The sequence below is a fragment of the Phalacrocorax aristotelis genome, chromosome 3 (assembly GCF_949628215.1).
Source record: "Phalacrocorax aristotelis chromosome 3, bGulAri2.1, whole genome shotgun sequence".
NCBI lineage: Eukaryota > Metazoa > Chordata > Aves > Suliformes > Phalacrocoracidae > Phalacrocorax > Phalacrocorax aristotelis.
The window spans coordinates 127,047,119-127,074,543 of record NC_134278.1 but is presented as its reverse complement, the minus strand read 5'-3'; the positions used below and the strand labels follow the sequence as shown (position 1 = coordinate 127,074,543).

Below are 27,425 nucleotides of genomic sequence, written 5' to 3'. Positions count from 1 at the left end.
CGGTGCAGATCGCTTCCCAAACTGTTCGGCATCCAAGCACGGCAGGCCACACACAGAGCTGGCAGCTGGCACGATCTTTTGCCCCCAGGTTGGGAAAAAACTCCCAGGTTTTCAGAAATGATGCTGTTGTGGAAACCCGGCTTTCAAACCCCACGTCCCTCTTTCCCAGGTCAGGGGGAAGGTCAGGGGCAGAGACGCTCGTTGGGTGGTTTGGGGGATATGGAAGTTTTGCGCGAAGACATCTGCTTCAGAATGTCCCGTGGAAGTTGTCCCATGAATGACTACAGCGCTGCTTCCCGGTCTGGTCCCTAAAGGCATGTGACGGGGAATTTTTATAACTAATTAGCTACGATTAAGTGTTTTACATTTATGTCAGCCCCACACGTTGAATTATAGTTTCCCAGATCTTTTATGTATTGCAGTTGAATTTCTTTTTCAATATCAAAGGCTGCATTCTTTTCCTTTGCAATGTATTTCTAAGAGTGACAAGAGATCGATAAAAGCATGTAATTTAGGGACCCATAAAACCCACATAATCTAGCTTCATATACCATGCTTTAATAAAACAAGCCGTACCAGTCAGTCAGTTTGCACGCAGGTATATACATCTATGTCTCTGGTTTGGTTTATGTTAGGCTTTGTGGTTTTAAGGTCTGACAGCTATTTAACACTTTATTAGGAAAACCAAAACATAATTAAAATATTGTAATGTGAGTCTCCAATCCTCAGCTTAAATTAAAAATAACGGCCTGCCCCCATTTTCGCATGGGAAAGCGAGAAAAGGAAGTGTTAATCATTCCTCATCCCTTGCATTTTTTAGGGGCGTTTGTTGCAGTTAGACAAACAAGCAACGTTTTTCTGTAGACTTTCCTCTATAGACCCAGGTGACTCTGACAGTCAGCAGCCGGGCTCAATTATAAATAACTTTTGGTTGCTTAACGTGACCCTGTCTGGAAAAGGGAAAGCTGTGGAGCAGAGAGCCCCGATGCTCTCCACACGGATCTCCTTCCCCGCATAAAGGACAGAGCCCCCGGCTAGACAGAGCGCTCAGAGCTGCCCGGCTGCTCGGCAGCGACTTGGTGTGAAGAATCAACTGGCCACACGAATGAGTCCCTTGATCGCAGCCACGGTCACACCAGGCCAGTGGAAGAAGGCAGGAGAAAACTTTCCTTCTGTAAAAGTGAGTGGCAAGCTGCTGAATCACTCTGGCAGGCAGGAGTCAGCATGTCTAGGGGAAGGGAAAGTCAATGTCTCCTGGAGGGAATATTAATAATAAAAACCAAAGCAAGGACATTCAGGACTCAAAAGGATCTTTACATTTAGTGAAAAAAAAAAAAAACATTCCAAGAGTGGCTCCATGCACAAATTAATATTTCAGGAACCGTAAAACAATATTCATTTTATATTTATGATACAACATCATTCATCCACTAGGGTTTCAAAGTGTTTTACAGCCATGCACTAAGAAAGCATCTCATTTGCTGTGAAATGCAGCCACCTTGTCATGGGAGCACAGCAGTTGACAGGACTGTCTAGGGCACAAGGGAAAAAACACTGCCATCAAGGGAATTTGACAGCGCTCAGCACTGCTGCTTCTCTTTTTTAAGTCTAGGATGGGCCTACGTATTTGCAGGAGCTGGGCTTAGGGAGACAAGTGGAAACACTAGGTACAATGACCACAGCTGAATAGAGAAGTTCTAGACAAGTCCTTGTTGAAACCTGACTGTTCCAATGCAGGAAAATAAAGATGTAATAACTTACACAAAACAGTTTTTATTTTCCTTCCTCCCAGTCAGGTCGTAGCAGAAACTAGCAAGGTCTGTCAGGAGCAACTCGTGTTTTGTAACCCAGGGCAAATCCACAGGAGCCACCACCAGTGTGGGAAGCAAAGCACCGGGGACCCCTCTCCCTGCTGGGGCTCATCCCTTCCCCAAAAATTGGAGTGGGAGCATCCATCTCTTCTTTCCCTCCCTGGCAGCCTTCTCCCAGCAGAGGAAAAAGGATGCAAAATTAACCTTTTGTTTCGTGGGGACATTCAGTATTCACCAGCCCATTTGTATATCCACCCATTCGATAGATTGCATTTATGTCAATAGTCAGTTTAATCAGTCACAATCAGTAATACCCTTTAGAAGAAAAAAATGCAGACTGCAACACCTCTGCCACCAAACTAAATAACCCTGTATGCATAAATATCCTTGAAATACATAATTTGTATCAGAAGCAACAGAAGCTGCATTATGGGATGTGCTTTGCTAGAGTCTGATGTAGATTAAAAGCCAAATAATGCACTCTCAGAGACAGCCACAGCCCCAAATCCAATTTTCCTCTCAAAATAGAAGTACAATAAATAAAATAGGCAGCCAAGACTGTCTACATAACTCCAAGCAATGCCATGTGTTCGGTTTTTTATGTGTTTAGGTATATATGTGTTTAGGTATATACGTGTACATATGCATGTATATACACACACAGTTAAAATATGAATTTATATTTGCTCAGGGATGGAGTTTGCTTTTGGTCCCTCTATGAAGATTGAGTATTCCTAAAATAACCATTAGAAATCAAGCGAGAAGGGAAAGGAAAACAGCCTTCAATTTTCGTTTGACAAAGCTTCTGCTTATTGATAAGGTTTTTCTTTGCTACACAATTTGCTAGGAAAAAGAGGAAAGAAAATGTTAGCTGCAGCCTACCTAGTGCAAATGCAAGCGTAATTTGGTGGAAGCGCGTATGTTAATGGGCACTGAGGGCTGTTGATTCAGAGCATGGCAAAGAGCACAAAACCTCCTATAGCTCTTTGAAAAACATGACAACAACCAACATGGGCCACTGGAGGGTTTTCGACTGAGGTATTTTACAGCTCTTTCTAGCTGCATATGGTATTTCAGACATCACTTGTAGCTTCTTGAGGAAGACCTCAGAGCCCTCTAGGGCAGCAAGTCAGGTACTAGGTGCTAGCCCTTGGCTCCCCAGTCTTTTCAGGGCATGGGTAGGTGGTTTATGATGGCCTGGACAACAAACAGTTATCCAAAGATCCAAGTGAAGTTGGGTGCACACAACCCATGTGGCGGAAGTTTTTACGGAGCACACCGCCTTAGCGTGCAAGCTCATTGGCAGTGATGACCTGGGAAGATGGAGAGGGACAAATGGTGGATGAATTGGCTGGCCAGCTCTGGCACTACAAAGAAAATCTCTCTTTGTCCCTCATCTCAGCTGTGCAGAAACTGTCCCAGAAGGTCCAGCTACTTGAAGAGGCTACGTCCTGCTCCCCACCAGTATGGCCCAGTATCTCAGCCGTTAGAAGTAAGCATCCCTCTGCTCGAGAGAGAAGATATAGTGGATACACACCACGGGCCACCCTGTGGTTTTTACCTGCGTGACCACGGGGAGAACATGTGGACACGGGGTGGAAAATCTACCTTGACCCTACAAGCACATGTATGTGAGCTGCAAAAAAAAACAAAGACCAAAGGGGGTTCTTCCAGGAAAATTGCTGCTCCAGTCTCCAGTTCTCCAGACAGCGTAGAAGAGCTGATCTTACTTCTGATCTTAATGAAGGAACTTCTGATTTGTATTGACAAGAAATAAGCAGCGAATAGCCGCAAAACATGGGGTTTGTTCCTCTCTTTTTTGTTGTTTTCCTTTTCATTACTACTACTACCATTATTATTATAATATTTCAATTATTAAACTGCCTTTATCTTAACCCATGAGTTTTCTTGCTTTTGCCTTTTCAATTCTCTCCCCATCCCACCGTGGGCGGAGAGGGTGAGCGAGCGGCTGGGTGGTGCTTGGTTGCCGCTGGGGTTAAACCACGACACACTGTTTTACACGCTGGGGGAAGGAGGCACTGTGGAAGGACTTGCTTTGACAAAACCTCTCAGCCAGTCCCTGTGGGTGCTGGGGTCAGTAACCTGCTCTCCCAAATCCCTCCTCCTCCAGTCTAAGCACTGCCATGGGCTTGCTTCCCCGCTCACACGTGAAACTGCTCCTAATTTTATGGCACTGCTTCTATCGTTAAACATATACTCAACACACACTTTCTGAAAATGTGTCCCCCTACACCTCTGTGTGCACTGGAGTATCAATCATGCGAGTGCTGGGTAAATGCTTGCAGAGTACAGTGGTGTATTTGGCTCAAAAATATTTAAAAGTCCAAAGGTGAGTTAAAAATAGATCAGATGAACAATCCGGGGGAAGAGGCTAATTCAACAGAGCTTAGCTGGGACTGTGCAAGCAGCAGAGAGGGCTTCCAACTGTATCTGAGCTCCTGGCAAGATCACCTATTTAGTGATATCATATCTCCCAAGCAAATTTCCATTGGTTACTCATGCCTCAACACTTAACATTATTTCCAGCTTTCTGGGAAAATAGTAACTTCGGTGGTTGACAATTAACATGTACGGTAAAACTTGCATAGATGAGAAAAAGGATTGCGAGTAGTCTCGCCCGTAATTTAGTCCCAGTCTAAGAACCCGTGCTAAATAACAGGATCAAGCGTTTTCCAGCTCAGTGCTGTGACGCCCTGTTACCTGGATGCTTGTGTTTGTCATGGCACACGTATCCAGGCACATTCTGGAAGGTGGGTCTTTCAATTCAAACAGGAAAATCTTTTAAAAGCGACCCACCGCCGCTCTATTATAATAATGTTCTCTGCTAGCGAATCTAAGGCAAGGACTCTGGGGACAGCAAACACCTTAATGTTCTTGGAAAGTCATTTAACATCTGTCTCTTTCTATTTAAACCCTGCTGATCACCCCATGGACTTAATTTTCCCAGCCATAAAATAAGCCAACAATATCTACTTACCTGGTTCATGGATAGAGATGTCTGCAGTAAAGGACTTGAAAAGTGAAGTAATTAATGAAGAAGACCTTTCTGTCTGGCACAGGGTTCACCATCTGTGTGAGGACATAGTGTGAAGATCAAGTTGAGCAGCTGAGACATCTGATAGACTGATTTATACAGAGAGCTAAGTCAACCTCAGGCATAAGACCACTGCTGAGAGGCACTGCGGGTCAATGGGACATCCGCTGTGCTGTGTGGGACAGAAGGGTGAGGTGGATGGGATGCGGTGGTGGGAAGAGCCCCTCTCTGCAGCATCAGCACTACGGTTTGGGAGAAGGCTTGGTGCAGGGCAAGGCATGCAACGGGGACGCAGACCAGGTGTTTGTGTTGAAGGATGAGTCACTCTCCTATCTCAACACTATTAAAGCTTACACCAACATGAAAAATGTCTCCATCCCAGACTCCCTAGACAAGCTGGAACACAAGCACCACAATCCAGCCACGAAGCCTCTCTCCAACTGCAGGTGCTCTCAGCTGATGCCTCTTGCAGGACAGGGATGTCTCTCTCCTGTGTCTCCCAGGGTAAGAGCAGGGAGCTGATCTGTGCTGCTCCCCTGACGATCACAGAGCCAATTAAGGACTGCCTTTCAGTGCCACAACGCAGGAAAAAATCAAGAGGCCACAACTTCACTCTAAGTATCTAATTGTCTTTTCCTTCCATGGTGCTTAATCATCAGTGAGTACAGGAATAAAACATTAGAAAGGACAGCTCTGACATATCCAAATAGCTCCCTGCTCTGGCGTCTGGTCAGACACTAGTCCCTTTGCCGTTCCCTCTCCTTGTTCAAGGTGCCACCCCCTCTTTTAGGGTACAGAACTTCATGCACCCTCATCCTCCACTGCCTGGAGCTGCTCCTGAGCCTGGCCCACGCAGCCTCCGACACAGGCTACAGCTGGTGTCATTGCCGGGCTTACCGAAATCTCCCCCTCAAGCACACGACGGGTGCAGCTCAGCTAACCCATGCCCGTGCAGAGGCACCCGGTGCCATTCGCTGAGCGCTTATACACTCTTCAGCAGAGGGAGAAGGCTGTGTAGGATGGGCTGGGATCACAGGTAGGTTTGGCATGGGACTGGTCACAGGCACAGCCAGATGGCACCGCAGGACTCATCACAAACACAGATCCCTGCACAGTCTTTCTGGTTATCCAACAAATAATTACCGTGTCCCTTTAGGATGTGTATAGCATGTGGCAGCCCAATTACAACACATGGAGCAGGAGGGGATGGTGCCATAAAACAGCAGCCAATAATGAAAATTAGCCTGGGGGGAGGCAGGGAGGGAGAGACCTTGACTCTTCCTTTTCTTTTTTTCCTTTCCCTATGTTTAGTTCCTTTCACTTTCTTCCCCTCAGCTTCTTTTGTTGTTTTTTCAATCATCGCACAATTTTTTCACAGTCAAATATTTTGAGTGTTTTCAGTTCTTCATGGGTGCAGGCTTCTGCCTCTGCCAGGCAGGGACAGGAAGGCTCGAGGGCAGAAGCGCTTCCCCTTTCAAGCCGGTCACCCATGAAGGCAGCTCCAGATGACCCATAAGCTCTATGAACGCAGCCTCATCTTGGAGCGTAATGCTCTTTTAAGGCTGCTTATGGTAACAGAAACTCAGTATTCGCTATGAATAATCACAGATTTTATTTATAGAGACAAAATGAGAGGGCCTTTTATGCAATATTCACTTAGGTTACCCAGGTCAATAATAGCCTAGTGACTCATACTGTGAAATTAAGTATTTTAAACATAGCACAGTTATAGTCCGAGCCCGGCTTGCCTTCAGTAACTGCCTTGATCGCATTTTCCTCCTTCCATGCCCAAAACAGACTAGAGAATTCAAAGTATCCCATGTGATACAGCACCTGGTTCTCCTTATCCTGTGACAGACAGGAGTTGGTGATCAAAGACACAGAAAGGGGTGCTCACACTATCTTTTGGAAGAGTTTTACTTAGTGATCAATAGAAAACAGGGGCACATGTGTAGGATGGGGCACCCCAGAGGCTCCCAGCTGCACCAGGGCACCATCCTTGCAGGGCCAGATTGTTGCTGATCCTACAGTAAGGTCACTTGAGGACCGAGGTAGCTGAGTGATTCATGCAAGGTCATTGAGAAAACCACATAGAAGAGCTGAGGAGAGAGTGTTAAAGCTCTGGGTGCAAGTCCTCACCAGGAAATTGCCTGCAGGTTTTTACGGTTCAGATGACTGAAGGTATAGGGATCCTTGCTGAAGCCTTTTGCCCTCCCTTGACATGCAGTGAAGGTCCTGTGCCTTTGGTCCATGCACAGGTCCTGCTGTCCCAGCGTAGCTTCAAAGGAGATGTGCTGAAGCATCCCCCACTGGAGGTGCAAGTTGGTACAAGGGCCACCCTAAAGCGAAGGCTGGAATAAAAGCATCAGAGAAACAGCACCATTTGGGCTGGAGGACTTTCCTCACCTGAGACCTGAGAGTTCTGCCGTGAAAAGCTCAGGCCGGCCATCAGAGAGGATTTGAGCTCTGTACGGTCAAACCCTCTAAAATCATCTGCAGCGAACTGCAGTGCACCAGTGTGTCCCCAGTCCTGGGAAGATCCACCCAGCCCTGCCCACTAGGTAGGAATGGAGAAGAACCACTGCACAAATCTACCAGAAATGATGGGAATGAAGGGATGTCATGGGGGCACAATTTTTTGTGATTATAAATTACCTTCTCTGTAAGCTTTCATGCAAGGATAAACTCCCTTATTTTTTACCCTATGGGGTTAAGTCTGGTTCTTACTGAATACATGGACCCAAACTATAGGCCTGAAACACCTGACAATTCAGGACAAATTTGGAACACCCTGCTGGAGGCCGCAGCGCCGCGACTGCTGGAAGGCAATTCAGACTCCGGTTGCCTTGCATCACGTTGGGGTATCGATCAACCCCTGCACTGCCAGCACACCGGCCGCACTCGGGCACAGCGGGCACCAGGGCAGGAAGTTCAGTGGCCGCGTCAGCCCCAGGGGTCAATATGTGCTCTGCAACTCGTTTTTAAGTATGCTATTCAAAAGGCTTCCTGAGACGACACAGCATGCAAGCTGTAACCATTTTTCACACAAACTTATTTTCAGGGTGTCTTTTAATTTTCCTCCCAGTAAAATTGGCCAGAAGATAAACTACACTGAGACAAGGACTAAATTGCTCTGATTCAAGTCTTCCCCATTTGGAAGGGACAATGGATATTGTCCCATTATTGGAACAATGGATATTATAAAGTGATGTTTGTTTACATGACTTTTCCATTAACAGAGGAGAATTTGTGGGAGGCGTAAACTTTTCCAGACATTCAATTTGAGCTGTTTAATGAAACAGTTTAACTAAAGCATCAGGGTATAAAAGGGTGGTTTACAACAGCTTATTGTTTAGTTAGAGCAGAGGAGAACATTTCAAGTAAGTGCGAGTAAGAGATGGAGCCTACAGTCTCTTTCTACACATCGCAGTACTTAACAGCACATGTGATCTTCTCTGCATTATTACCCAGTTAGAAACGCAGTCACTATTTCCAGGAGGTCCACAGCCGCACTAAGTCTGCTCAGGGAAGGAAAGGCTTCACTCAGCAGTGTCTAGTTACAGGGCTGGGTCCTTCAAGGGCAACAATGTCTGTGCTGGTGAAGGCATCATTGCTATGTGTCATGTAGCATCTTTGGCCTGAGCAATGGAACCTCTTTTACTTAAAAAAACCCAAATATTCAGCTAAAAGCTGAGGTAATCCCTTCCCTCTCCTTCTCCAGCAGGGAGGTGCAAAAGGACTATCCATTTACTCTGCAACCAAAACGTTCACCTCTGAAGGAGCAACAACTCCCTACGGCTGCCCCAATTTGGCCAAAGCGGTGTGAAAAAAAACCAGGTGGTACAAGACTTGAACCACAACCTGTCACTCACCATCCGGGGGCTCACCAAAGATTTATTGTGCTCTCTTCTCTCCAGCCAACCCCGTTTGGCTGCTGAGTAAAGACAGCTCTTTGCATTTTTGGGGTGGACGTGATAGCAGAAAACTGCTTTCTCCTACAGGGACAGAGGTCATCTTACTGCTGTCATTGTAGGGAAGGATGCATAAAGCAGGAGGAAGCTGTAGTTTACCATGCCAATAAACCTGCTGACAAGCCAGCATACTCTAGAGGAGCCCAGTGCAAATGGAAATGGAGGTCAGAGCTGGTCAGGATGCTCCCCTAATGGTCTGAGTATCAGAAAGCACTGATAGCCACCGCGCTGCCATGCGGAAGCATCACTTTCTCTGTCCATTATTGATCCTTCATATAGCTGCTTCTTGCGTAATTAAGTCTCTAGAGAGAATAGGGGAGGAAAGTAACTTAGGAAACTAAAAGTATCAGTAGCTGCATCTGAGGTGCTGAAGAGTTTTATGGATTCAGGATGCTGGAGCAAGCACCACGAGCTTCCCTAGTGAAGAAACGATGCTCTTACACACACACACACAAAAAAAATCCACCTGGGAGTCAGAATATGGCAACTGCCATTTCAAATGGAGTTATAAAAGGGAGGAATTTGTACCACGGAGTTTAGCCTTTGGACATATCTTTAGAAATAACAAGTTCTGCTGGGGATATACCGGTTACAGCAGCCCATGGCTGGCCCTGCTCTCCCGGGAAGGACGAAGGTGCTCTGCTCTAGCACTAACACATGTTTTGGACCCTCTGAGAAAGTTCTGGGGCCTCTCTCAGTTTCCCACTACTGTAACACACTTCTAATAATGAACTTGCACTGCATCATCACCAAGCTGAAAAAGCGTGCATTTCTATCCTAAAAACCCCGGCTCTTCCAGACCAGTAGGCCGGCAGCACTAATAGCTGCCATTAGCTAATAGCACTTGGAGCATCTTTATGGGTCAGCTGTGGGTTTGTGCATGACATGCGTACATGACACAAGGAAAGGAGGTCCCTGTACATGAAATTAAAAAAAAAAAAAAGTGAAAAATAAACCAACACTGGGGGAAAGCCAAATACGAGAAATACAAGTGATTAGATTACACTAACGTGGCCAATGCAGTTCTCACAATTTTGAAGGACCTGGTGACCCCATGGTTCTTATATTTGGCATTACAAACCAGAGAAACTGCCACAGGAAAAAATCTTAAATGCAGTAAGATGTCCTCAGAGTAAATGTATGAATAGCTTGATTTGTCCTGATGGATGGATAGACATTGTCACAGTTCAGTTCATCTGACAGGACTAAGGCTCATACATGGTACGAACTGATTCAGAAAAGAGAAGACTGCCACATGCTATTACTGTTACATTTGATCATAATAACTGTGTACTATGAACAGATTTTGGTGTACGGCTGCTCCGAGGGAAAATGTGAAGAGAAGCCCAGTGTATCCGTACAAAGCAAGAACCAAAAACTCTCCTGAGCACACTCCCCTCGATAGAAGACTTTGAAGGGTGGGAAGAATCAAGTTAAACCCTGTCCTGCTTTTCCCCCTTCACCCACCCCCATCATCACTGCACTTGATGCCCCTAAAGGATTTGCTAAAGGCAAGAGAAGGAAGGAACTGGATCTGCGCTGCATGTGGCTTCCTGATGTTGAATCCAAACATTCTTGCAGCTGTTAATGCTTCTTTTCCTGCCTTGTTTAGAGAATTTCTTGTTTTGTTTATCCCGCTGTCACACAAGAAAAGCAGGGCTTTAGGATTCCTATACAGTCCAGCCACTTGTCACAGTTTCACTGCCTGGACATACAGAGTGTCTGTGTCTCTGAGGAAGGGGAACTTAAATGAGAAGAGGTATCACTGAAGAGTTAACGCAACGCAGTTAACCCTTCTCCTGAAGTTAAAATTTTAAAAAAGGAAAATAGACCGTGGTAATACAGAGGCCCAAGTCACATCCTCCGTTCCCTCACCCACCGCACGACACAACAGAGGCTGCTGTGAATCGTTCCCCAAGTGCTGCAGCTGGGGACGCCGGCTCACCGCGGGGAGGTTCTCCGGGCAGATCAGGAGAAGCGCCCAGCCTGGCACACAAAGCCCTGCCCTGTGTCGTCCCCAGCCCTGCCCAGCACTTGCAATGCAAGGTGATCCTGGATGCGGCACTGCCTGTCCCTTCGCCAGCAGTAGAGCAGCCTCCCATGAGGAATGGGTGGAAAAAAGACATATTTGTTCACATGTGATCAGTCACTGAATATATTTATGCCTTTCCCCCCCCCCCCCCCCCCCCCCCAAATGGCTCTCATTTCTTCTTGGGCACCTCCCGCCAACGAGAGCAGAGGAGAAGGGAAACAAGACAGAATCTGGGTAGAATCCGGGTGTTGCAGAAGTCACCCTTTGCAATCAGAAAAACCCTAAATGTTTTCCTTTTCCTTTTTCTTCCTTTTCTCTTGTGAAGTAAACAATCAAACGTAATCCACCAGGGAGAGTGATTCATCATAAAATCTCTCTGTCTAATCAGCATGCTCAAGATTTTTGTCTTCTTATAATTATGCGGAGCACAGAAGTTTTAAGCAGCGCTCCTTCCCAGCATAAATGAACCAGGCGAGAAATCCCTTGGAGTCACACAGCCTCTTATCTGATGGGCAGCCTCATTCCCTGGTCACAAAGAAGAAGTTAAAATTGGTTTCATGACTGTCAAGGGCAACTGGTCTGATACCAGATTATCACGCTTCTTCCCGCCTCCTCCCCTCTTCATCCCAGCGCTTGTGGGCACAGGCACGCGCGCACATGCACACGCTTAGGCCAATTTCCTTATCCGCGTGGTGTATCACTGGTGGATTTTGACAGCTATACAGGTAGGGGCTGTGAGCTGTGTATGTTTACCAAGAAAAATATTTAGCTGTAGCACAGCAAGCTAGAAGACGAGGGAATTGAAAGGACATAATGAAGAGAGCGGCAGCAAATGAAAAGATGGAGTGGATAAGTAAAGAAGAAAGAGCCTTTAACAAAAATGCACAACAAATAGAGGAATGCAAAAGATTGTTTCTATGGCAATGTAAGTAAGAGTGCAAAACTGCTGTCTGCAAGCAAATGTATTTAAAATGAAACATGAGGTAACTGAGGTAACAGAGACTGTGTCACTAATGGCAAAGCAATTTAGCAGCGTTGAGCTTCCAGCATCCCCCACCCCCTCACCACCAGTTGCAACACGAGAGCACCCTGATTTCGGTGCTGGGGACTTTCTGTAGGGGGGTAGTGTTCCCCCCTCAGCAGCCACAGCTGGGGAGCACTTCTCTGGTCACAGGGCTGTCCCTCCCCGCCGGCACATGGCCACCCAATGCAGGCGGCCCTGGAGAATGTCGCAGACGATCCTTGCTGAGAAAAGCCGCCCTCCCCTGCTCCCGCTTCCCCTCAGCACTGCCCTGGAGGCCCCCACAGCCCCCAACCACACAGGGGTACTGGGGGTGTTGACACGGCCGCTTCAGCCAGGCCTGTCTGCCCTCCCTCCCCATCGACTCTATCCACCACACAGGACGAGGCCAGCCTCCAAGGGGAACATGGGCTCTTCTTGGGACTAACTGGCAATGACAGACGGGAAAGGTTTTGGCAGCAATGTGTGAATCTGGGATACAGACCTGGAAAGGGGTCAGCTGGAGCAAGGAGAGGGAAAGAGCTGCTGAATCTCCTTTCAGAAGATTTTTGAAGCACAGACCTTAAAACGAGGCAGGGGGCAGGATGGAGGCTGCTGAACTGGGACATCATGGGAAGGCAGTGATGCTCGTGGTGGGGTTTCTCAGGCAGATGAGGCACTGAGGTGGCTGTAGGAACAGACAGGAGCAAGGTCTGGGCTTGGCTTGCTTGGGACCATGCCGCAGCAGGTCCTGCGCTTGTCATGCAACAGCGTCTGCTCTGCCGATGCCTTCGCTGCAGCTCCGGTCTGCAGAGACAGGCAAGGGAAGTGAATGTCCTCACACATAAACCAGGCTCATGGCTTGGTCCAGCCACAGCGCCTTGAATGCCCCCTTCCTGCTCAGTCTTTGGCAATCTTAAAAACTGAGTTTTTTTGACACGTGCTGAGCTGTGTAATGGGGCTTGCTCCTCTGGTTCTCCTGCTGCCCCCCTGTTTCAGCCAGACCGCTGCCTGCACCCTGCTCCTGGGGCCAGGGAAGCTTTTTGGAAAGGGGTGGCTTGCTGGGGCAGACAGGGACAGGCACCTGGGTGGGCACAGGCTGGCAGGCACTCAGCTAGCCCAGCTACAGACAGGAGCTGCCTCCCCTCTCACGACACCGGTGTCGTCAGCTCACCAGCGCCCTGCTGAGCCCTCCCTTTAGCCTGCCTTAGATCGGTGGCAAGAGCTTGTTAAGATCTTGAAGCTGTGTGTGTACAATATACCGTAAAGCAAAACACGTTACTTTGTGTATGGTAAATTAGAATTAATTTTTAAGGTCAAATAGACTGAAATAAAAGCTTAAAATAGAGAGGAATTGAACCCAAATACAGCTACCTGGCTGATGATCCTGTTCCTAATCTGCTGCAAGGAAGGTGAGATTATTAAAAAGAAATCAGTGTTTCTTCCACGTGAGCTTTCTCAGAGACCTTGGCTGCTCTCTCCCGGAGATGTACAAGACCTTCCTTTCCAAACCAGGACTTGAACGAAAAACCACCCGTGTGCCTACCACCATGAGGAGGCAGGTGGCCAGCTGCCAGCAGCCCCAGCTCTCCCAGCCTGGGAGACCAGACTCTCTCGCTCACCCCCAGAAAGCCATCTGTGTTATACCAGCGTTAGAAGCAACAGGTCGAAGACGACAGGTACACTTGTCTAAATCAAATGTTGCTGAGCGGTTCTCAAGTAAATGGCTTGTGGCAAAGCGTAAGACGTAAATTCAAGTGTATAAGAGATTGCTTCAATTCAAGCGCAAAGAGATTGCTTCAATATACATTCTTATCAGTTTTGCTGTTAGATGCCCCTCTTTTAACTATGTGGCATTTCTGCTCCCTAAATTCTATTATGCCCTATTTATTTCCATTTTCTGAACAGTAAAAGACGTAACCTAGCACCTCAGGCACTGGGCTGAGGCTCTGGGGAGTTGGGACTGGCTCGTCACTGCACATGCAGCCATGGCAATGCTTTTACTGAAAAAACCAGGGATAATACGTCCATGGTGCAACTAAATCCAGGTTATGAGAGCCTCATATGAGGGCCTGTTGAGTGCTGAGGGCTTAGGCTGCTACATGTACTGCCTTTGAATCAAACTCAGCCTTTTTTTTTTTTCAGCATAAAACAGCTTATTTACTCTTGGTGTTCTTACTTGCGCTATGCTGCTGCCATTTGTCAAAATGCAGTTGGTGTCAGCTATATTTCTCTGCTGTCAACCTGAGCAAAACAGCAGTGAATGAGGCCCTTTCCCTTTAATTAGCCACCTCTGTTCCCCCAAAAAGCTGTATCTGGATATGGTTTCCACTACATTAACCAAGTGGTACAGAGCCTTCCCACGGCAGCCCCTCTCTCTAAGATGTTGCATGGACACCACTTAGCTCTTTAATTCTGGCTGTCCCCTTTCTGCTAGCTGCGGGAGCCTGCCCATGACCAGAAATGAATTACAAATGCAAGGAAGGGAAGCCATGCTGGTGCCTGAAGCACTCTCAGGCCATGATACCTGCTTTTATTTCTCAGTGATCAAGCCTTCACTTCACCCTGCCCCTTAAAAGGCAAAGTTACCCTCAGCCTGCTGCTGGGATGGGCTGACAGACACCTTTCCTGTTTACAGCAAACACCCCAAATTCTCTCTTTTCCTCTTCCCTTCAAGTTCAGGGTTTGTTTTGGTGGTTGGGTTTGGCTTTAGTTTTTTTAAAAAAAAATTGGTCCTTGTGGAAGCGCCTGCCTGACAGCCCTGCTGGCTAAAATCTGCTGTTTATCCACAGAGCGGGAACGGTTTGTGCCGCCGAAGATTTCTTATTCTCATCACCTACATGGCGCTAGTCTGCTTTGAAGAAGCACCTCTAGGGGTGAAAGCATACTTCTGTTTCTAAGCTAAATTCAATCCCCGATCTCTTTGCAGAGACTAACAACAAGGGAGACATTTGGTATGATTGATGGGAGCCAAATGAATAATTCATGGCAGATCATTTATTTTGATGAATTTTAGCTTCTTTTTCTGTTTGCAAATTGTCTGCAAGTAGCTTACGAACATCTCAAATGTATATGGGATTTGAAATTAACTGCTGGATACTTTCTGCAAATAACTCCTAGCCTGTAGATTGCTCACGAACCATTCAGCAGAATCATTTGAAATTTCAAATTCTAGCCACGTCGATTAGCTTTGATTGCTCTTGTGAGACAGAGGCTCATCTACGACACTGGTATAAATGCAGAGGAACTCCACGGACTGAGCTGGGGCATGACACCAGGTCGTCTTTGATGTTACCAGCCTCAGAATCTGCCCAGAAAACATTTCTGTTCTCTAAGCAGGTAGGTAACATTTTAAATCGGGTGTCCTCAGTGACTGGGAGAGAAGAAAGTAAAATAAAATAATTTTATGTTTACACTTATTTTCCATGAATCATAAAATGTTTTGTTCCAGTAACTCTCCCTGCCAGTAAACACCCGTATCTTTAACGTGCCTGGCTATCAGTCAGAAACCTGTCATTTCTTACCTGATGCATTTCCCATCAGTTACCATGACATTCCCGCTTCTAGTAATCCATTAAATGAGTTTGCTAAAGCAAATGCAGGACCAGACTCACCATCAGGCTGTTTCAGCTCCACACCAGCGTCACTCCACTGAAGTCAGTGGTGCAAAACTGGCGGGATTAGACAGAGTACTGTAATGGGGAGAAGTAATTTTTTTAACATTTTAACGACAGTCTTGTAGTAACGCAGACCAAGAGAGGCCTTCAGCTGATGGGATGCTATTTTTGGGAACCAGAAGAAAGATCTCTCTTGGACTGGATAAATCCGGATAGATGCCTGTTCAGTGAACCCTTAAGTGATATTCTTCTGAGCCTAGCAGTCCTTGTGCTGAAGTCCTGCTGGCTTTCTAGGGACCACCACGTCTATTTTACACAAGGCCAAGCAGCTGGTAGAGCCTGTCAGAGCCTGTCATGCTATTTGTGCAGAGTAAATCTGAACAAATGCCCCAGCAGCGAACGGCCAAGTCACCGGCCCCCAGCCCCGCCGTTGTCAGCTAAGAGGGCAGGTAAGAGTCTGACTTAACTTAAAGCTGAAAATCTGACTGAAATCCTCTCTGATCAGGTTCTCTGGCTTCAGCTACTCAAAAGTCAAGACACACTACTGCAAACATCAAGATACTACCCATCCGAGCTCTGAGTGACAGCCAGATATTGGTTTTCTCCAAACTACTCCGGCTGCAAACAACTCACAGCACAGCGAGGGGAATTGGGGAACTCCTCATCGACGGGAACTAGCAGCTGATGCTGCTCCTTCTGTACTTTTCCACACCTCTGCCCCTGAAACCCCTGGTACCAGACCTCTGCTTCCAGCCTCCCAGTGCTTCTGCCATTTGCCAGAGCCATGCTTTGCCAGGCCTGATGCATCATACTTGTTTTCTCACTCCGGTCCTACTGCATCAGAAACCCCAGGACGGAGGAGGAGGCAGGATGACAAACTTGAGCGCCCTTCACTGCAATGCCAACAGAGGCAGAGGAGGGTGTCGTGCCACGGTAAGGGGTGGCATTTCCTTGGGGCAAAGCGTAAACTGTGTGGCACTCCCAGCCCACCCCACATTTGTGTCAGCCTTTTGCTGAAATGCTTGTAAGCCTGTCATTGCTGAAGTCTTTTAGGCAGCCAAGTCTTAAATATAGACTCTAATCACAACTGCACATGTTGTACAATCAGCCTAAAAACTGATTAACTTTTACATAAGCTTATGTTCAAGGGGCAATTCAAGATGCAGGAGCTGGCACCAGCCTAGGGGCTGAGCCTGTGTCTCTTTGCCATGCATACCATAAAAACAGTGTACAGCACACTTAAAATAGAACCAAATTATATATAATGGGAAATTAAGAGGAAGAACCATGGAACAACCTTCATAAATTAGGTGGACCATCAGGCTGTACTACATATACACGTATATATAATCCAGTGGAATGAACTCCTGTGAAAATGCTTATTTTACTGAAGCGTCTTCACGTGTTTTATTATTCAGTAGTTTTATTTCATCAACAGGGGGGTTTTCATTTCATTTTGAGAAAAGTGCAGGAGGGAAGCATAAACCACTCTAGCTCATACCGTTTCTGTGTGTCCTGGTTCCAGTTAAATTTCTTCGTAGCAGCTAGTATGGGGCTACGTTTTTGATTTTTGCTGGAAACGGTGATAATGTGGAGATGTTTTGGCTGTTGCTAAGTAGCGCTTACACTGGTCAAGGACTTTTTCGGCTCCCCGTGCTCTGCTGGGTGCACAAGGAGCTGGGAGGGGGCACAGCCGGGACAGCTGACCCCAACTGACCCCAGGGATGTCCCACACCGTACAGCGTCATGCTCAGCATGGAAAGCTGGGGAAGAAGAAGGAGGGGGGGACATTCTGAGTGACGGCGTTTGTCTTCCCAAGTAACCGTTACGTGTGATGGAGCCCTGCTCTCCTGGGGATGGCTGAGCTCCTGCCTGCCCACGGGAAGGAGTGAATGAATGCCTTGTTTTGCTTTGCTTGCACGTGTGGCTTTTTCTTTACCTGTTAAACTGTCTTTATCTCAACCCATGAGTTGCCTCACTTTTACTCTTCCCATTCTCTCCCCCATCCCACCAGGGGGGAGTGAGCGAGCGGCTGCATGGTGCTGGGTTGTTGACTGGGGCTAAACCACAACACTGTGAAAGGAAAGGGATGGTGTGGGAGAAGGAGGTATTTGTCGGTGTATATATGCAAACCCATCACTGAGGTACCCTCTGAGTTCAGTTCAAACACATTATGGTAGATGTCCATAACACAGCTAACGTCATGCGGGACAGCAGTTATACCTCAGGACATAAGCTGATCTGCAGCTGAGGTCCAGCAAAAAAATTCCCTTCTGGAACTGAACTCTGGAACTGAACTGAACTTTGCTTGAAAGATTCAGCATTCACCATGCTGGGAGGCACGGAGATTAACTTGACGGCCATTTGATCTTTTCTGTTCCTTTTATTGCACACCACGAGTTTCTGAGCAACTGGACATGATTTTCCACGCAACCCTCCCTACAACAATAATCCGTGTCCTGGTCCGTAGCCCCCACTGGTCATATTTCATACCCCAAGTCCCCAGTGCTTCTCACTGACTCCTGGTGCACCGAAGGCGAACTGTAAAGCAGCTAGTGTTTGAGCAGCTGCCAGGAAGTGCTCCCACTTGCAGGGCTACTGGCTTGCTTTCCCAGGCAGTGGGTGCTTCATCTTTAAAATCAATCTGATGCATTGGCACAAGCCCAGGGAGTGTTAGTCCATCTGCTGCCTAACTCTCCCGGTTTGTTTGCAGAGGCTTGCCATCAGCTGTTCAAATCCCTCTTTTTTTCCCCTTCAAGGAATTTCCGTTTTTTTTTTTTTTTTTTTCCGCTAGCCTCCACTAGGATCCCAATAATCCCCACTTTACTTTCTCTCTCTTAATCAGCCTTCAGAAAGCCCTGAAAAGAAGCTTAGGAGCACACAGTGCAATTAACGCTGCTTCTCCTGTAGCTGGCATGGGGAGCACTGTACAATGGGCTAGGTGAGGCGGCAGAAGCTCAGGTTTCTGAGACAGTGTTTGGCACCATCAATCCCCGAGCTGGACACCGTTCCTCTGTGGGGCTAGAGAATAGGAACCTATTTCCCACACTTTCCTCCTGCCTGTTGCAGTCAACAGCAGACTGCAAATCACTCCTGGTAAGAGAGCAGTAGAAGACCCCACCAGTCACCTGCTGCCTGGTGGAGGTCTCAGCCCAACTCCCACTGCTTTGGTACTTGTACCAGAAGTACAACTACTGCAGTGAGCAAGGAGGTTGGGGACTGTGGGGAAGATAATGCTGCTGGTGGCCACAGCGTGTTCTGTGGCTGCTAGCTGCCAGTCTGAAGGGACACAATTTTTGCAGCCCAGTGAGTGCCTGGGGTCCCCTGGGGAAGGGCTTTCTGAGCCTCAGCCCTCTGCAAAGGGTGTTAAGCTGTATGAGAGATTCAGTGCTATGCCTGCCCCAACAAAGTCTGGAGGGGGATCCCAGCCACTATGTAACACCTGGCTGAACTCAGGTGTCTGCTAGAGGAACTGGGCTCTGCACAACACTTCACACTCCATTTCCATCCCTACCCTCCTCACCACCTTCTGAAGCCCTCATCTAGGGAGAAGACCCTGTCCCAGCTAGGTAAGACTTAGGGCTGTTCAACCTCTTGAGTGGAGCCCCAGCTAGCTGCAGGAGCAGGATGTACCTTGTGCGTGGCCTGGCTTGCTCCTGCCTGACCCTCCACCATAGCCCTCTGGGAAGAGCAGCAGCCAGCCTCCCCTCCCCAGCGCAGAGCAGAGGCGAACGCCAGCACGGAGAAGGCCCTGACCATAACCCCACAGGAGAGCCACTCGAGGACGGCGCCGGTTTCCCTTTAGGGTCATGGAACACCTCCCTTGGGATAGGAGGAGAGATGGGGTAGGCTTTACCAGCATCCAGTTTCTCTCACTCCCCCGTCTCGTGTTTGTGGCCACACTGTACGACACAGTGCTCCGGTCCCAATTTGCAATGCTCCTGCTGCTCCAGCCCTGAACAAAGACGGCCATTCAGCCCAGACCACGCAGCGGTTTAATGCTACAGATGAACATCTACCATTGTTGCCAGCACTGCAGCCCAGAGAAATTAAATGCAAATTGTCTTTGTTCCCGAGCACAGACCCCCATTTCTTCAGCCCCAGGAGCCTAACAAACACCCTCTGTGCTCCCCATTTGTTCTCTGCATATCACCTGCTTGTCTGCTAATACCCAGCTAGGCTCCGGGATTTAGCCTCGGGCGCAGCCTGCTCGTGTGCAACTGCACACAGATAATCTTCTAGGGCTGCAGCTACACATATATCTTGTACAGTGGGATGTGTTTCAAAATAAAAACATCAAAGATCAGCCAGTGGGTCAACAGGCAATACAGATAAAATGCAGCAGATTTCCTGCTCATAAGGGAAAGGCATCACCCCTTCGAAGCCTGGCCATCCACAACTCCTCCACAGCTGAGGCAACAGCGATATTGTGCCTCCAAATCTTAATGCAAGAAATCCCGTTTCTCCTGCCATTGTCCCTTGTATCCAGGAGTAAGAGGATAAAACTGAGCCAATGAAAGTCAGGCTTGAGATCAAAGAAGAATTTCCATGGCATTAATCTTTAAAGGTAGGAAATAACTTCCTGAGGATACTGAGAAAGCTCTGTTGTTTGGATTGCTCAATCCTATGACAGAAGAACACAAACAGCATGAAAAAAATGCAACTTTTTGACAGTACAGGTGTCACGCCATATAATTTAATAAGCTTGGTTTGCCAAGACTCTTCTAACATACCACAGGTACCCATCTTGTGAGGCCCCTGAATACTCAAATCCCTGGACACCCCCAGCGCTCCTTGGTGATCAACTGGATTTCCTGCAAACACAGCCTGAACCCCCCCTACTGCAGCTCTGTCTCCTTCTCACGGCTGGATCACAAATACTACTGAGACAGCGACAACAAAGGTGGGCCCCTCAGCTCACCGTTCAGATACTGGCTCGGTTGCTACAGCTCAAGAAGACACTGCTTATCTGCCGCGATGCAGTGGCAGGGTGCATACACACTTAGCCTATCATAAAAGTAAGATAAAAATGTATTTCCTTAAATCTTTTTCATTGCGGCTTATGCAAATACGCTTTACCTCATGCTTGGTCACAGTGCACTTGCCTGCCTGAGCTTCCAGCTGATAGCAGGTTGTGCTTTTAGATCCACAAATCCCAGGTTCAAGCCTAGATGATGATGATGCCTAAGGCCATGATGTTATATCAACACAGGACACGAGATCTGCACAGAGCTGACAGCAAGACCAGGGTTTGTATTTTGTATCAGGCTTATCACCATGGTATCTGATCAGCTCGATCCACTACCAGCCATCACTTGCCTCTGTAAACCAACAACATTCAGGTCACCAGCTTTGCAGTTTGTGAGCGAAAAGGCAGACAAATCTCTGATTTAGAATGGATGAACCTCCAATTGGCTGATGCCTAAAATGAGAAGCTTTATTTAACATAGCCAAATAGCTCATCGTCTGCACGTTAGCTCACTAGCTTTCTCAAACACACACAGATATTCGCTCTCCCAACGCACTGAGGGAAAACTCCATTTCCGTGAGTCAGTTCCTGCTAGAGAGCACAGAGATCTGGATAGTCCTCTGCCAAAAGGAAATGATTAAAGTCACAAATCAGCCAAAACCATATGGCAACAAAACGTTGGATTTCCCCTCCCTCCCTCCCCATAAGGGCAGGTTATTGCAGAGGCTGACAATGTCCCTTTAGCCCACGGAATGCAGATTAGCCCATTTGATCAATTCTTAGCTGTGGAAATACCCACGCCAAGATAGGAAGAGCAAAAGGATCAACACAGTCGCATGGCTTCATGCAGATGGCACGGAAAAGACATGCAGTCATCAGACTGACAAGTGGCAGGGCTTATGATTTTCATGCAGGTGCAGAAGACCCCTGGAAACTGCTGTCAGCAGAATCAGAGAAAGCATTTCAGAAGATGCGCACTGAAAATGAGAGTTGAAAAAAGCTGAAATATTTAGAGCAGGTGAAGCTGCTCAGTGGTCTGCTATAGAGACTGGCTTCCCCTCAAGCGGCCTTATGCACCACATTCATTTCTCAGACCAGTTTAACATCTCGGAAGCCTGAGAGTTATGCACATAGTTACTACATCTGGACATAGTTTCCACATCTGAGCAGGGGGATATTTCACTCTTCATCTCCTGCCTGTCCAGACTCTGGAGCTTCTTCTGGAGACGGCTATTGTTATGCTCAGATGAGGCCAAGCATTTTCTCGACGCAGAACTCTGCAGATGCAATGGGCCCTTCCTTGCTCTCCGGTCCCCACAGCGTGGTGGAAGAGGTCCTACCACTGTGGTATTTCAGAGCAGAGAAGCTCCTGGGCTCAGCAGACCACAGTAGGTGCCGTTGCTGTGAAGGCAACACCTTTTACCACCGTCACCTCCTGCAGTGTTCACTGATGGATGCGGGCAGGGGGATCTGCTCTAGTCCCCACCTTCATTGCCCCAGGCTGCACAGGCCACACACTTTTCTGGGTTTAACAAGTGCCCAGCACCTCCAGGCAACAGCTCTCGGCACCCTGCACCCAAAAATGCCTACACTATACGACAGGTGCCTGAAGCAACAAGTGAATCCTGGCCCCAGAGCCTTCCAGGATGTCCCTGAGCATCTGGCCTCCTTGCTCTCACTTCTGTGCCATGGAAAACCTCTCCTTCAAAGCAGGGAGAAACAAGGATGCAGTCAGTGTCTGGCAACCCCTAAATATGCTGGTACATAAAACCTGCCCGGCTGCACAGGTTCCCCAGCTGTTTTCCTGAAAACAGCACATGGTGGGGTTGACCTGCCTGCTGTGGGTGGGCTGGGAAGAGGATCCAGCCTGCAAAAAAACCAAAACTGGTAGCAGAATATTAAAAGCTTTTTTAAATCTAAAAAATAGTTAAAAAATTAAGTCATTCAACCATTGGAATAATCTCCCCAGGGAAGGGGTTGACTCAGCCACATTGGTTGCTCTCAAGAGTCATCTGGACAGGGTGCTGGGCCAGCTTGTCTAGACTGGGCTCTTCCCAGAAAGGTTGGACTAGATGGTCCCTGAGGTCCCTTCCCACCTGGGATTGTGGGATTCTGTGATTCACACCCAGTACTGAGCTGCAGCTTTGCTTTTCTTTAACAATCACAACAATAACCTGCATTTCTGGAACCTAAGGAATGTTGTACAGCAGGCAAAAATTATTTATGCAAACAGAGGAAGTGCATGAAGGGGTGAAATACTGCAGATGCTGGGATACAGCACTTAGCAAGGAGGATAAGCAGCCTGACAGAGGTGGCCCTGCCCAGCACCGAGGATTAGAACTGGGCAAGATGAAGGCTCATGAGTCTAGGTATCCACAAAAGCTGAGCAAAATGCCACCTTAACTTTCGATCTGTCAAAGAGCTGTGGAAAACACCTTATATAAAGGCTACAACACAAGGAACCCACACTTAACACATCCCATTTTATGCTGCAAATGCTAATGGGCCACAGTTGGGTAGGGCTCCCGGCCAGTGCTAAACACCTTGACAGGGAAGAGTAGCATGTCCTGTAGGAATCCAAGGCAAGGAGGATGGAATGACCCACACTGTAACACATGCCACACAGTCTTCAACACCTGCTTTTATAAGCTCTGAATATCCACCACTCCAGCTAACATCTGTCAGCTACAAGAACTTAGTCTCACTGTGGCCTTACTCACCTGCAGGCTACATTGGCTCCAAAAGAAAAGGAAGAAGCGGCTACCACGGTAGTGCTTTTCTGTCTGTCCCGTTCCACCCTGCAACTCCCACCCCAGCCATCTCTTGTAATAACAAAATAAACATGTTCTTGAAGTACTATAAGTAGAAACAGCAAGGCGAGGCCTTACTTCGAACTGAGGTGCTCTAGGGATTTCCACTTTGTTGTCTTCCTGCGTGCTTTCCACTTGAACATTTCCTACTACCTTTGAAATGACAGCCTGAAACAGACTTGCATCTGAACCTGTGAATGTTTCTTTTTAAGACTGTCCCAAAAGGATGGACTGCCAACTTGCTTGGCTCCTAAACAACACGGTGTTATCACTGCATCTTAAAGTAATGAAGCCTCAGTGACTCTTCTCATTCACTGAACCAGGTTGAAAGCTCAGTTCTGGCTACAAAGAGGAAACTGCATCACAAGCCCTGCAACCATAAACTTCATTTGCCTCCAGTCCAGTTTCACGCCCTCCTTTCTCTCTCTTGCTGCAAAGTCTAAACAACTCCCATACTGCTGTAAGAAAGAGAATCCATACTTGTGCTGAAGCCCAAGGCAAGGCTTTAAAGCCAAGGCATTGTCTGCTTTGCCGTCAGAGGTGTGACTCCACTGCTTCTGGCTTATGCTTTGGCCAGCTTTAATCAAGGCAGTTGTGATGGCAGGACCTATGGTGCCAGGGTAATAAGGGCTAAAGGCAAGACAGCACCTCCACCCGAGGAAATTATTAGCCAGGACTGAAGCCTGACTTCCGAGCTTTGACACCTATGGGCAACCAGCTGAGAGCTAGTTTCCCGGCTGGTGCTGTGCGTGCCTCTGTCTGCAGCGCAGCCGGACCCCTGGGCAGGGTGGGAGGTTCTGGACAGGGCTGCGACCCACCCTGAGTGTGCAGGACCAGCAGGGCCCTGGGACTTCAGGGGCAGCTCTGTCAGGCTTAACTCCAGCCCTTTCAGATACCACCCTGAGTTTCACCAGCCACCTCTGTCCCGTCTGTGTGCCAAAGACCACTGCGCCACAGACCACTGCGCCGCAGCAGGGGCCAGAGAGAGCAGAAGTACGTTAGCTTCTCTGCAACTTGGTGTTTTATTTTAAACCGTCCTCCCCAGCGGTTTGTAAAAACATAATGGACCAGGCTCAGAGCTGCAGGGTCTGAGGTGAGACCACAGCTCTGCTCCACTAACGCTGCTGTGGGGAAAGTAATCTCTGACAGGGTGCAGCGAGATCGATAAGGCCCTGCACTGCTTTGGTTAAACCAGCTGCAGCTCCTCCACCTAAAGGCTTGAGAAGCGGCTGCCCGTGGTGGTGGCGGGCGCTGCTCCTGTCGCCACAAATAAACTGTGGTCACTTCTCAGTGCACTTGTTCGCCTCCCCCGCTCCCTTTGCAGCCTGCAGGCAGTCCGTGGCAAAATCTACACAGCTGAAGGTGCCGAGGGGAAGAGACGAGCTCCTCTGACAACAAGGCAGGTGGTTAAGAAGGATCCTTCCATTCCCATGACCCTGTCCTGTCACAAACACTTCTATGTTAAATCAAGGTTTTCTTCCTTCAAGATTTCAGACTAGGTTAGCTTTTTCAGTAAGAGGATGCTGACAAATATCTTCCTGGTCTGACAGAGTTTGAGGGAAGCTGTGGGAGTGTCAAATCCACATCAGCTGAAAGAATTCTTCCCCAAAAAAATAATATTTGCTCCATTTGGCAAGCCACTTTCCATCAAATTGGCACAGGCAGACTACTTGAACTTTAAATAAGGAAGTAAGCGATATAAGAACAGGGCTGATTCTCCCTGTTTAATAAAATCTACATTTCAGACTCATAGCATTTATCCTGCATGCCATCAGCTGTAACATTTTACTCCCTTACTGCTGTATGGAGCTCAATAACATAACTATTTGCAACTTACTGCAAATTTGCATTTGCTGGAGAACAGCTCCTAGCTATGTCATGGTTTTTTTTGTTACGACCTCCTCCACTGCATTAAAGAGCCCTCTAATACCTGGTCTGTTGCCTTGCAGAGGTATTTACATTACAGGATTGAAAAGCCACCTCTCAACCTCCTTTCTGAAGGGTACAGTTCATATATCGTGTCTGGCTTCACAGCTTAAAAAAAATCTTTGCAAGCTTAACCAATAAAATATTAATAGATCTTATTATAATTAAACTTATTGGTATTACCCTTGTTGCTTTCTTGGCATTAATGTGGCTTTAATAACACTGCTGAGAAGCTCCGCTTAAAGCATGGATAGAACACAGCTCCTGCATTGAAGAACTTAATGTCAGGAATTTGGCTTCATGGAAGATATATTGCAACTACCCACAGGTTATTGGGCTCACTACAGCAGTGACTATATCAAGCTCAATGGACTGTGATGTGATACGCAAGAGGTCTGGCCAGATGATCTAGTAGTCTGTCCTGGTCTTAAGCTTGTGAATCTAAATAAGCAAGATGGGAGGAAGACAGAGGTGAAATTATTTAGAAAGCAGCAGAGCACTGCCTAAGATGCAAATCGCTAAACTCACAGTGCAGCATCCAAGCCGCCAAGTCACCGAGCCTCGGAGATTTTTGGGGGGCATGTCCTTATTCAGCACAAACTTCTTATGTCCTTCCTCCGACATTTACTATGACAGTAGGAGCAAAACAGCATACGTGCGGTAACATCCGTGTAGAGTGTATTCGTGTGTGCTTTGAGGGCACAACAGAAAATGCTTGAGAGGTAAAGATGGAGAAGGAAAGCAGGGTTTCATTTGCTTTATGTTAAAATTTTCAAACCCTTAAACTCCCTAACATAGTCTTTCATGATGGTCCTCCACCTGCTGGTCCTGCAACTTACCCTCTGGGAAATACTCTGCTAGATTTTACTGTTCTCATACGAACACCTAAGGCACTGTCAGCATATGTAAAAGACAAACTTTCATATAGGCTTTCTCACCTCGCAATTGCAAGCTATTTTCATGTTCTCCTTTCCTGCAGGTCCCCATCATCCATGACCTCCTTTTTTTTGCACTTGGGTGTGCCACATTAATGTTGCATAGATGTGCAGTTACATGTAGGTTAGGGGAGACAAAAGCAACAAAGGCTGCACGGCCGCCAGCTGGGAGTTGCAGGGGTAGGTGCAGTTACACCTAGAATGAAATTGCTCCTCTCCTTTCACAGTGCAGCTTTATTTACCTTAGTCCCTTGTTCTTCTCATCATTCCTGTTCCCTTTCATGTCTTTGCTATTAAGTTATTAGGAAAATTATTCATTTGATTGCTTGTAGAAGCAGCCCAAAGATAAACACATTCAGCTTAATAAACCTTGTTAGCGAGAAGGAAGAGGAGAATGCCTAATTAATTTATTAATTATTATAATGCACTTTGAAGATGAAAAGTGACATGAGCTCTAAGGGCACATTTCTGCCCTCCGAAGTCCCTAGGAATCATGTGCAGAACCCAATTCTAAACATTACCACTACTAGAGCATGGCAGGGAAAAAGATGCACGTACCACAACTACTCCTCAACACCCTGGATCTGCACACAGAGGTTAACCCGTCTTCCAGATACTGCCTGTGTTAAGACACCACTGCTACATGTTCTCCTCCAAAAACAGGAAGGGAAGAGTGCCAGGAGGAACCATTTAATGCATCCGTGCTCTGTGGATACACAGCCCAGCTGTGATACCAGTATGCTTAGCTAGAAAGAACAGATTGAAACTTCAGACCTCGGAAGTTAAACGCTACTGTTTCTTACCACTCACACTAATGGGTTTTCCCAACTCTCAGTATGCTGAGAGTCTCCCTTCCAACAAGAGCTGCTGGGACAGTCCCCTTGCTAATAGATGGGATGCAACAGGCCTGGTGATGCCTTTAGAGAAATGGCAGCTTAGGGCAGAAGTGTGGGCAGAAATACTGTGACAGATGATAATCCCTAGCTACTGCAGGGAAAGGGCATTTGGGTCTATGGAGATTTCCAGCTGAAGTTTTCATGGCTCAGGAACAAAAGTATTTCTCCTCCCCAGGTTCCTCCTCATGCAGACAATACAGCACGGGCTGAGATGTGAAGAACAGATTTGCTTTTTGCTGCAGTAAGAAATCTGCCTTTACAGCAAGGGAAAATAAGTTGCTTAGAAAGTCTCTTAGATGTCACTGCACAAACAAAATATGAGCTGCTAATAACAGGTTTCTTAGACACACATTTCCTTTGCATGTGGTACCAGGAGGCACATACTCCAGGCTCTCATTATTAT

The 27,425-nt window shown here is 47.3% G+C and overlaps 1 long non-coding RNA gene across 1 annotated transcript; it reads left to right on the top strand.

Annotated features, from left to right (window-relative positions):
• Positions 1-956: 956 nt before the first annotated feature.
• LOC142055834 (uncharacterized) lies at positions 957-3,706 on the top strand. The gene is made up of 2 exons (XR_012660081.1): positions 957-1,180; positions 3,214-3,706. It is a non-coding gene; the product is annotated as an uncharacterized LOC142055834 (long non-coding RNA).
• Positions 3,707-27,425: the final 23,719 nt, after the last annotated feature.